Source organism: Manis pentadactyla, chromosome 11 (genome assembly GCF_030020395.1).
Source record: "Manis pentadactyla isolate mManPen7 chromosome 11, mManPen7.hap1, whole genome shotgun sequence".
In the NCBI taxonomy this organism is placed as follows: Eukaryota; Metazoa; Chordata; class Mammalia; order Pholidota; family Manidae; genus Manis; species Manis pentadactyla.
The window spans coordinates 94,261,257-94,272,206 of record NC_080029.1 but is presented as its reverse complement, the minus strand read 5'-3'; positions in this window follow the sequence as shown (position 1 = coordinate 94,272,206).

Sequence of the window (10,950 nt, the reverse complement as noted above, 5' to 3'; positions counted from 1 at the left end):
AATCTCTCTGAAAGAACCGGAAGGGTGCTGGACCCAAAACTGGGATTCTAGTGGCAACTTTACCCCAGAGTAGCTGCGGAGGAAAATATTTTAATTGCTATGAGCCTTTTTCCTCATATACTAAAATGTCTATGTGGGAAGCAAGATAGTGATACTGGCCCAGAAAATTACACAGGGAATGAGGAGATGTATGTGTTGTGTTCTGGTCTCAGCCTATCAATAACCAGTGTTGTGGCTGGACCTGCCCCGTGGTTCTTACTCTGACTGCAAGATGGCCTCAGCAGTAACTATCAGGAAACTTTAAAAGAGATAGATTTGTTATTTACAAGTCTTGGAAATTACACGGCACACCTGGGGCCACACAGCAAGGTCACAGGCAGAGAGAACTGGGGGTGGGGGAGGATCAGGGCCTAGGGTTCTGCTTTTGTTGAGGTAAAGTGTGGGGCCCAGGGTTTTATGATCTCACTCTTCATTGGTGAATTTAAAACAAAAGAGTGGGAATTTAAAGCTCAGAAAGAGAAAAAACAAGTGACCCAAATAGTCAGTTATCAAAATCAACCAAGACCTCTATAACAAAGGAGCTTGTGGGACAGGGGAAGGGCACGTGGGGCCTGGCTCTTCTTCTAGCCCTGAGTCTGGCAACCTCAAGATAGTTTTTACTCAAGTGTTTGCTCAAGATAGCCGTCTTCGAAGTGATGCCTCTTTTTTTTTTCCCTCCAGTTTTATTGAGGACTGATTGACATACCTCACTGTGTAAGCATAAAGCATCCCGCATGATGGTTTGGTTTACATATATTGTGAGATGATTACCACAGTAGGTTCAGCTCACCTCCGTCATCTCATACACACAACAAAAAGGAAAAGGAGAAAAAATTCTCTCCATGCAATGAGAACCCATAGGCTTTACTGTCTTAATATCTTTTCTATATATCATAGAGCAATATGAGCTACAGTCGTGCTGTCCATCATATCCCTTGTACTTACTCATCTTATAACTGGACCACATATGGATCTTATAACTTATAACCACAAATCTGAACTCTTTTTCTATGAGTTTGGTTTCCAGATATATATGAAATCATATATAATGGTTTCAAAAAATCTGTTTTTCTTTCTCTCTCAGATCTATTTCATTTAACATAATACCTTCAGGGTCCATCTGTGTTGTCACATATGGTAGAATTTCCTTATTTTTATGGCTGAATAATATTCCATTCTCTCTCTATATTTTTGTTATATATATACACACACACACACACATATACATATAACAAAACTCTTTATCCATTCATCCACTGATGGTTATTTCCATGTCTTGGCTATTGTAAATAATGCCTCAGTGAACAAGGAGATGCAGATAACTTTTCAAGTTAGTGTTTTAATTTCCTTTGGGTATATTCCCAGAAGTGGAGTTTCTGGATCATATGGTAGTTCTATTTTTAATTTTTTAAAGATCCTCTATACTGTTTTCCATAGTGGCTGTACTAATTTGCATTCCTACCAGTAGTGCACAAGGGTTCCCTTTCTCCACCTCCTCATCAGCATTTGTTTTCTCTCATCTTTTGGTGATGGCTTTTCTAATGGGAGTGAGGTGATATCCCATTGTGGCTTTAATTTGCATTTCCCTAATGACTAGTATGTTGAACATCTTTTTATCTATCTGTTGGCTTTCTGTATATCTTCTCAGGAAAAATGTCTATTCAGGTTCTTTGCCCATTTTTGTTGCCTCATCAGTCAAAGCTTAAGTCAGGTACTTGCATACAAAAAAAGGAAAAACCAACCATCAGTGCTTATACTGCAGTAGTATGAGAATATATTATGTAATTGCAACATGTGATGATTATTAATCCACCTATTTATTATCAGCATCCTGACTGCGGGCCTCCAGGCCTCTTGCCCCTCACCAGGTATACAACCAGTTATTGATCCTAAACTACAGCCCCTTAAATTTTGGCTTTAGCTTTATTCCCAAATTCGGCCCACTGATGCCTTCCTTATTCCTTTCTAGTGATTGCTCAAAATATTTATCTGTCCCATCCTAATTCACCTCTCCTTGCTAGACGAGAGAAAGTCGTTAACATAGCTGTCATGATTATCCATAATCTCTGCCTTGCCAATGGGTTTTAGCCCCGGGCAAGTTCACTATGTATTCAATGTGACCAAAGAAATTGACAGCAAAATGTTTGTTCTTGGGGTGAAAGGGTTATACCCAACTTTATTTCCAGGTGGCAGGTCAGTCACTGAAATTCCGTTCACACAAAGTGAGTCTGCATGCAGCAAGTCGGTCTCTGCCTCTGGGCCCCTCTGTCTGCACAGCCATCCTCTCGGCCTCTCTGCACAGTCATCCCGCACAGCAGTCCTCTGGGCCTCTCTGTACAGTCGTCCCACATAGCCGTCCTCTGGGCCTCTGTTCTCAGTGCTGCCACCACTCCAGCCTCTGCTCTGCTCTCCTGCAGTCTTGCAGCCCTACCACCCTGTCAAGCCCAGAGCACTGGGTGGAGCTCTTTACATAGAGTCAACAGCCATGTATTGCCACAGGTGTGCCCACTCCACCCCTCCAGGACTCTCTCCTCTCAATATGTGCCCTTAGTCCTCTGCAATGGTTCCTGTGCAAGGAAGCTCGAACATTGTTCTCCAGCCTCTCCAGCAAAAAATCTTGCAGACACACAGGCCAGACTTGTGGCTCTCCGTCTGACCTCTGCCTCTTTAGTTTTAATGGCTTGAACTGCTGCACTGGTTTCAGTTGTTGCCATAGCTCCAGTAAGATCCTATTTGGCTTCCCGTCTAATTTCCTTCCATCTACTCCTGCCTGTATTAAATCAACCCACATCTGGGTCCTTGTAACCTTCATGGGGCCCCTTAAATTCTTCTTGTAAGTCACCTTGCATTTTGTAATCACTGCCTCAAGGCGGGCTGCACTGTCAGGGAAGACAGCTTTCCCCTCTCTGATCCCGACAGAACAATTCCATCCACTCCTAAGTCCCACAGCCACCAGCTCAGCCTGAGTACAGGGGCAGACCATAGAGTGCTCCCCGACCTGGGGAGGGGGCTGCTCCTCTCCCTGGGGAACTTTCAGCTGCTGGGTCTTTATTTTCTTTACAACCACTGTGCATGCTTTCAATACAGGAGGAACCAGTGCCTCCAGCACCTCCCCTTCATCCTTCCCTAGCTCCTCCATTTCTGGGGCTGATGGCACCTTTCTCTCCACTCCCCCAAGTGCCTCCTCTGTTACTATGCCCCGCAACAATGCCAGCTCAGTCTTCAGAATCTTTTACCTTCACCTCAATGCTTCGCAGCTGACGTTCTCATGCCACCTCCGCCTGTGCTTCCCTCAGGAGTTCGTCTTTTTTCTTGATGGCCTCTTCCTCTTTCAGAACACCTGGCAGTGCTGCCATCTCATCACCAATGGCACCTTGCTGCTGGCGCTCTCGGGCTGCCTCCTCCCGCATCAAGGCCATCTCCTTCCTCAGGGAATCAATCCACAGAAGTTTGCAGCTTGGGTTCTCATGCCGCCATTTCTTGGGTCTCCTCTGTAGACTTTTTTAATACTGTGAAAAGTAGCCAACCCACAGTCCCCACTGCCTCACAGGCACTCTGCTTCTCAAAGGATCTACTTACTATACCAAGAGCCACCCCTACTGCCTCAGGTGTCACCTTCACTTGCCTCCAGTCCTGGGGTGGGGCCCAGTCCTCTAGGAGGCAAGCCACCTCAGACCACAGACCCATTGGGGGATGATCCACTGTCTCCCAATTCACAGGGGCAGCCTGCTGAAGCACCCCTCCCATAAGGGCAGCCTGTCTTTTTCCTTGGTCAACAATGAATCCTGCTGACTATGCCAATTGTCTTGCCAATGGGTTTCAGCCCTGGGCAAGTTTGCTATGGATTCAATGTGACCAAAGAAATTGACAGCAAAACGTTCTTGGGGTGAAAGGATTATACCCAACTTTATTTCCGGGTGGTAGGTCAGTCACTGAAATCCCATTCATCAGAGCAAGTCTGCATGCAGCAAGCCAGTCTCTGCCTCTGGGCCCCTCTGTCCACACAGCTGTCCTCTGGGCCTTTCTGCCTGCACAGTCATCCTCTGGACCTCTCTGCCTGCACAGCCATCCCGCACAGCCATCCTCTGGGTCTTTCTGCACAGTCATCCCACACAGCCATCCTCTGGACCTCTGTCCTCGGTGCTGCCACCACTCCAGCCTCTGCTCTGCTCTCCTGCAGCCTTGCAGCTGTGCCACTGTGTTGTGCCCAGAGCACTTGGCGGAGCTCTTTATATAGAGTCAACAGCCATGTATTGCCCACAGGTGTGCAGTGAGCTAGTCAAACAGGGCCAGGTGAGAATCCTGGCCACAGGAACTCTCATTTTATCCACAATCTCTCTCTATGCAGCCCCACCCTCCCTGCCAAGCTAGGGTCATGTGAGTCTCCTGAAGACTCCATGATCACTAGTGACCAGACATCAGACAATGCCACGTGCATGCACCTGGACAGAGGACCATGTTATCATGGTCTTGAGTAGCCTCAGGTGGCACTTGGTCTGCCTGACCTCAGTCCTGACCCCACAGTCTAGGCAGGTTCTGGATGTCAGCCCTAGGAATAAATTAATGTGATCTGGATGCTCTGCATAGCTTTGCCCAAATTCCCAGAAAGCCCAGATAAAAGTCAAGAACTTGTAGAGAGTAGAGGTGTCTGCAGTCCAGGGATTCATCAAGATCTTCAACTGCTCCCACCCTCCTTGGCACTTTGTGACCAACTCTTCTTGGAAACCAGATTGGAAGGCAGGTTCAGGCAGCCATCAGGCAATGTGCCTTTGCATTGAGAAAAGAAGGTCAACAACCACACAAGCGGATGTCGGGGAGAGGTTAGACTTGGAAAATATGTAAACAAGGGAGGCCACAAAAATGTCTCAGAGAAAGAGGACTGGGAAAAGATGACTCAGAGGAAATTTGCAGAAACCTTTATATTGACAGTGTAAAAGAAAGCAAACCTTCTCTACTTTAGATCAAAGGTGTTGATAATAGGCCTTAGGACAAAGCCCAGCCCAGCTCCTGCCTCACAACGATAGTGATGATGCCAAGAATGGAACAGGGATGGAGATGGAATCAGGGAGGGTTAGATGGCAATGGGATTAGGAGAAGATGAGGATGAGGATGAGATTGGATGGAAGGGCTTTGGAGTCAGGTGGGAAAGGAGTGGAAGAGGCTGGGGAGTGCAGAGGCTAAGTTCAGAAGAAGAGGAATGAAGGCCTGCTCTTTGTCTTTTTTCCTAATTTTCAGACCCAGCTTCTGTCCTGATTGAGAGGGGAAAAAGTTGAAAAGAAGTGGCAACATTCCTACCCATTTGCTAAGAATTTTTTAGCAAGAGCCAATCTAGCATAGTAGTTAAGAGTAAGGCCTTTTCAGTCAAATATGGTTTTGAGTCCCAGTTGGGGGACCTTGAGCAAGCAAAGAAAATTCTTGGTGCCTCAGTTGCTCCTCCATAACATGGGGATAACACACATCTCTGCTTCATAGAATTTGGGAAGCTCCAGTAATATCATTCTATTCAACAAATACATGCTGAGTTTCTGTTATGTCCTATGCCCAGGTCCAACTCCTATGGACCTCACAAACAAATAAAAAAGAAAAAGAAGATAATCCCAGATCATGATAAAAATAATAAAACAGAATAGTGTTACAGCAAATGACTAAGATAAGATGATTAAGGGAAGGCCCCAGAGAAGGTGACTGTAAGATTGTAACAACTAATGCACATAGAGTTGTGTGCCTAGTACTATAGTAAGTGCTTAGATGTATTAACTCATTTAGTCCATAGAACAACCTGTGAGGTAGGAGCTACCCTTCTCCTTATTTGACAGACAAGGAAACTGAAATGGAAAGAGATTTAAACAGCTCAACCAAAGTTGCCTAGAATATAAGTGAGAGGACTAGACTGGAGCCCAGATAGCTTTAAGCAAAGACCAAGTCCTTAACTATCACTTTATGTTGCCGCTCAAAAGCAGGTTGCATGGATTCAGGCAAAGATAATACATGGAGAGCCCTTAACTGTGCCTGGCACCTAGTAATATTGTTATTACTGTTACTCTCATGAAGAGAAGTTGAGGATCCAGAGGCAGAACTCCATATTCCAAGGAGTTTGGAGTGTTTGGGGCTTGAGTGATAAATGACTTCTTTCTAAGCCAGGCAGGTCCTGTGCTGGCTTCCCACCCCCATTTTCATCTCCCCAGCAGGGAGGAGGAGGAGGCCTGCCCTACCTTCTAGGGGCACCGAGCCCCCAAATCATCTGGAAGTCACTTCCTCCTGGCCGTGCCTGGAATGGTATGTGACAGATGACCTGCTCACCTCCCTGCCCAACCTCCAGGAAACTGTAACTGCCTGGGAGCCTCTCAGCTGATTTCACAGGAATCCTTGTCCTCTCAGGAGAATGACCTCACATGAGCTGTCACATGAAGGCACTCCCTTTCCTGAGAGTGAGATGCTGGCAGTGAGATTCTAGGAGAGGCTGCCCAAAGCGCACTGGAGCCTGGAATCAGGACCTGGGTACTAGTTGGAGCCCTCCTACTAAAATCCTACTAAAATCACTGCATGAAGGAAGTCACCCAGGTTCTCCGGGTCTCAATTTTCACACCAAGAAAATAAAGGGATTAGACTAAGACTCCTTCTAGACCTAAAATTTCACTGTTCCTTTTTTTACTGAATGTCCCAAATGAATGGAAGCCCTGTATTAGGAAAACATCTTTGACCTCTGATTCAAAGTTTGATTTGCTAGGGGAAGGGAACTAACATTTAAGGATTTATATGTGTTAGAGCCTATGCCACATTTACATAAATTGCTTCATTTACTCCTCACAGTAACTCCTTGGAAGAAGTACTGTTGTCTTCATTAGAGGTGCACTGGAGGCTTAGAGAGCAAATTGCCCACAAGCATCCAGCTAGTAACTGGCAAAATCAGGATTCGAACCTGGCTTCCTTGAAAGCTCAGAATCTGTGCTCTCTCCATCCTGGTGCCCCTAACAATATTGAAAGAGAAGGCAAGCAAGAAGAAACAACTATAGCATGGTGACTGTAGTAAATAGTCCTGTATAGCATTTGAAAGATGCTAAGAAAGTAGATCTTAAAAGTTCTTGTCATATGAAAAAAATTTTGCAAGTGTGGTGATGAATATTAACTAGACTTACTGTGGTGATCATTTTGCAATATATATATATATAAACCATTGCGTTGTACACCTGAAACTAATATAGTGTTATATGTCAATTACACCTCAATAAAAAGAAGCAAATATTTTCATAATTTGTTTCTCATTGTTAGTTGTTTAAATGCTGTTGATTGAGCAACTGCTCTGAACAATCACATTAGATCCCACAGGGCCCAAAAGGAATGCAGGACACACTCCCAGCCCTCCAGGAGTGGAAAATCAGTCCAGCTCTGGACAGAAGTGCAGTAACTCATTGAGCTTGCAAGCACAGTGTCTGTTCAATGTTCCTCTTCTGTTGCACTCTAAGCTGTTAGAGGGTAGGACCTGGGCCTTTGCTGTTCAATGTTGTTTCTCCACTGCCTGCTCATACTGGCCACAAAGCACATTCTCTCTGGGTATTTCATGAAAAAAATTAATTACATAAGTGATGGATTAAACGTCAAAATGAGTGGGACAGCTGTGAGGGTTAGAGGAGTTCTGAAAAGGTCTCTGGAGGAGGGAGATTGTGAGCAGAATCTTGAAGGGTAAAGAAGGTCAACTGCACGAGCTCATCTCTGGGTTGGAGTCCACATTCTACAGCTCATCTCTGGGTTGGAGTCCACATTCTACTGCTCCAGACCTGAGCTGTGTTCCCCTTCCACAGCCAGACTTTCCTCAAGGCGACATCTTCAGAAGAAAAGAACGTCTCTGAATTCCTATTACCTTTGCATCTGCTGACACCCAGTGTGATATGGCCACCTTGTAAATGTCAGTGACTCCACCCCCGGGCCCCGGTGAAGGGTTGTCACCTCAGTGCATCACTTTATTGGAAACAAGAGTCTATCCTAGTCTGGGTTCAAAAGAGGTTGGCACCTTTGGAAGGCACAGGCTTTGGGGTAACAAGACAAGGGCTGAGGTTTCTGGGGGACAGGAATGCCACCACCTGGAGTGGTTGAAGAGGGAGTAGGCAAACAAAAGCAATGGAGCCCCCCTCTGAGTCAGGTCCAGGACTGGGTTCCCTAACATATTCTCTCATATAATTCTTAGCAACTCTATGAGGCAGCCATGATCCTCTGGATGGCTGACAGTAAGAGAACGGGTAAGCAAGCAACACAGCCAAATGGAGTATCATGCAGACACAAAGGAAATTACTAGATGGGCAATCTCATATTCAGGAAACAGGTAACTGTTATTTCTAGGTGATAACATGGTTGATCTTATTTTCCTCCTTGTAATTTTATACACTGTTTAAAAATACAAAATATTTATAATAAGAGGGAAAAAATGTTAAAAATGTTTCCATTCCAAACAAAAATCTTTTTGAAAAAACTGTAATTACAGTTTAATTTATAAGTAATTTATAATACAAAAATGTTTTAGATGTATTTTTAAGTGAAAATATATTGTAGCTGTGTTTTGAAGGTAACTATGAAAATATAAATTGTTAACGGTACTTATCTCTGGGAGTGGAGTAGAACTAAGAATGACTTTCATTTTCTATCTTACACATTTCTGTGTTTTTTAAAATAACAAGCATGTATTACTTTCACAATCTTAAAAAAATAGAGATTAAAAAAATTATAATTATATATATGCAAGGACTGGCAGCCAGCACAGAAAGATTCTAAGTTAATATGCTACAGGATGTCAAATCAAAAATTGTATTATGGATGATTGTATCAAAAGAAAAAAGTTTTTAAATCACTGCTTCAGTTTAAACCCACTAAATGCGGTTTTGTGCAGCAATAGAATAGTGGAACATTCTCTAATATATCACCCTGTTCATTTTACTTTATGTAACATATCAGCCTGCAAGGATCTTGTTTATTATCTCTTTTCTCCCAGTCACCACCTTCAATTAAAGGTGAACACCATGTCTGTCTTACTCTCTCCTCTGAATGGTACCTGGCATAGAACAAATGCTTAGTAAAGAAAAAAAAAGAGAAAGAAATCAATATTCACGACCAAAAGAGAGAAGGTGATTAAGAGGAACCTGAAGAAGAAAGAAACAATGGGAGAAATGCTGAAGTATTATAAATACACAAATGATGAGGTAGTACTTATTCTGAAAGAAAAGAGGAAAATACTTTTGCTTTCCCAAGAGAGCATATGAGTGATGCTTGAAAGTTGTGTTAATATCCTTCAGTACAGAAATCCTACTTCTAAGAATCCTACAGAAATAGTTCATGTATTTTTGTGGATACATGTACAAGGAAATTCATTGTATTTATAATAGCAACATACTGGAAGAAACTTAAAGGCCCACTAACAGGAGAATGGTAAAGGATAGATGATGACATACGGGACATCCATACAATGGAATAACGTTACCTTTAAAAATAATGAATATGATCTACATGTACTGCATGGAAATACAGTGCAACCAGGATATGGTCCCATTTTTGCAAAATTAAATCTATGTGTGTGTATGTATGAAATTTGTGTATTAAATATGCATCTATGTGTACTAAATCTATACATAAACACACATTCATAGCACATGTATGGTGTTTGGGATATTCAAATCATTAACAATGGAGGCTTCTAGGATAATGGGAGTTGAGGTAAGGTAGGGACATTTTGTTTTTCAGCTGAGTTAAATCTCCATTATAGAAGAGAGCAAATAATTAGTAATGCCAGGAATACTGGCATAGAGAGCCTGCATAGAGACAAATTACACAGAGCTGATCATGACGCAGAAAAATCCTCAGTGAGCCTAGCAACTAAAGAAGACTAACAAGGCACAAGGGGGAACACAGTGACCACGAATATCATAAAGAAAAGCCAGCGTCACTGTGGTTGAAGGAACTGCCTTTGGAGCTCAAACCCCCATGTGCCAGTCACCTGCATTCAGGTTCCATCACTGCCCTGAGCTTCGTTTCCTGCCAAACATGAGAGTAAAGTGAGATAATGTTTGTAATGTTCAGAGAGCAATACAATCCCTCCGTAACATTTCCCTACACATCTCCTTACCAGTTCTGTAAAATCAGAGACAAGATCAAGCAGAATCACCTAAATGTGGATGCAGTTCTTGGTAAGTGGTTAGGGGGGGATGAAGATTTTTTTGAACCTCACTTCTCAAGCCAGGGAAAGAGGAGCGCCTGAAAGAAAAGCCACCACCTAAAGGAAAAAGAGCAGCGTAAGAAGGATCCCAGCTGATGTTACCTTTGGGAGAACATTTCAAGAAATGGCAGGAAGCCTTGAAAGAATTCAACGGAGGTTGTGAGCTGTAGAAGTCATCACTGGTTAACAGAGGGGACAGGAATGCAGAGAAGTGATCTGAAAGACTGAGGGCATGTCTGATGGCATTAAGTCTAATTAAACACTTTATCACACACACTATTCCCAGAGCTACGGCAGTAAATAGGGAGGTTCCACAGGGTTTTTAGACAGCAATATAATACCAATAGCTGAGAAAGGCTGGGGAGGAAAGAGTTAAAATTAATCCGTATTTCTCTAAAGTGAGATTAAAATATTACTTAATTGTTCATAGAAATTAATAGTAGGAATGAAAAAAATTTTCCATTAAAGCTTCTTATGGTAAAAACAAGTTTTAGAAAACTAGAAAGATGAGCTAATGTTCTCTTCTGACCTAATTTAAAAACACTCAGAAAACACAAAGTCCTCTCCAGAAACCACATGACAGGGGTGGAGAAGCAAAGAAGGACGGAACCAAGGCAAGTGTAAGGAATGGGAGAAGCACAGCCCCATGTTCACAGCCATTAAGGAGCACCGACTGAGTAACTATGAAAACTGAAGGGGTGATTAACGATCAA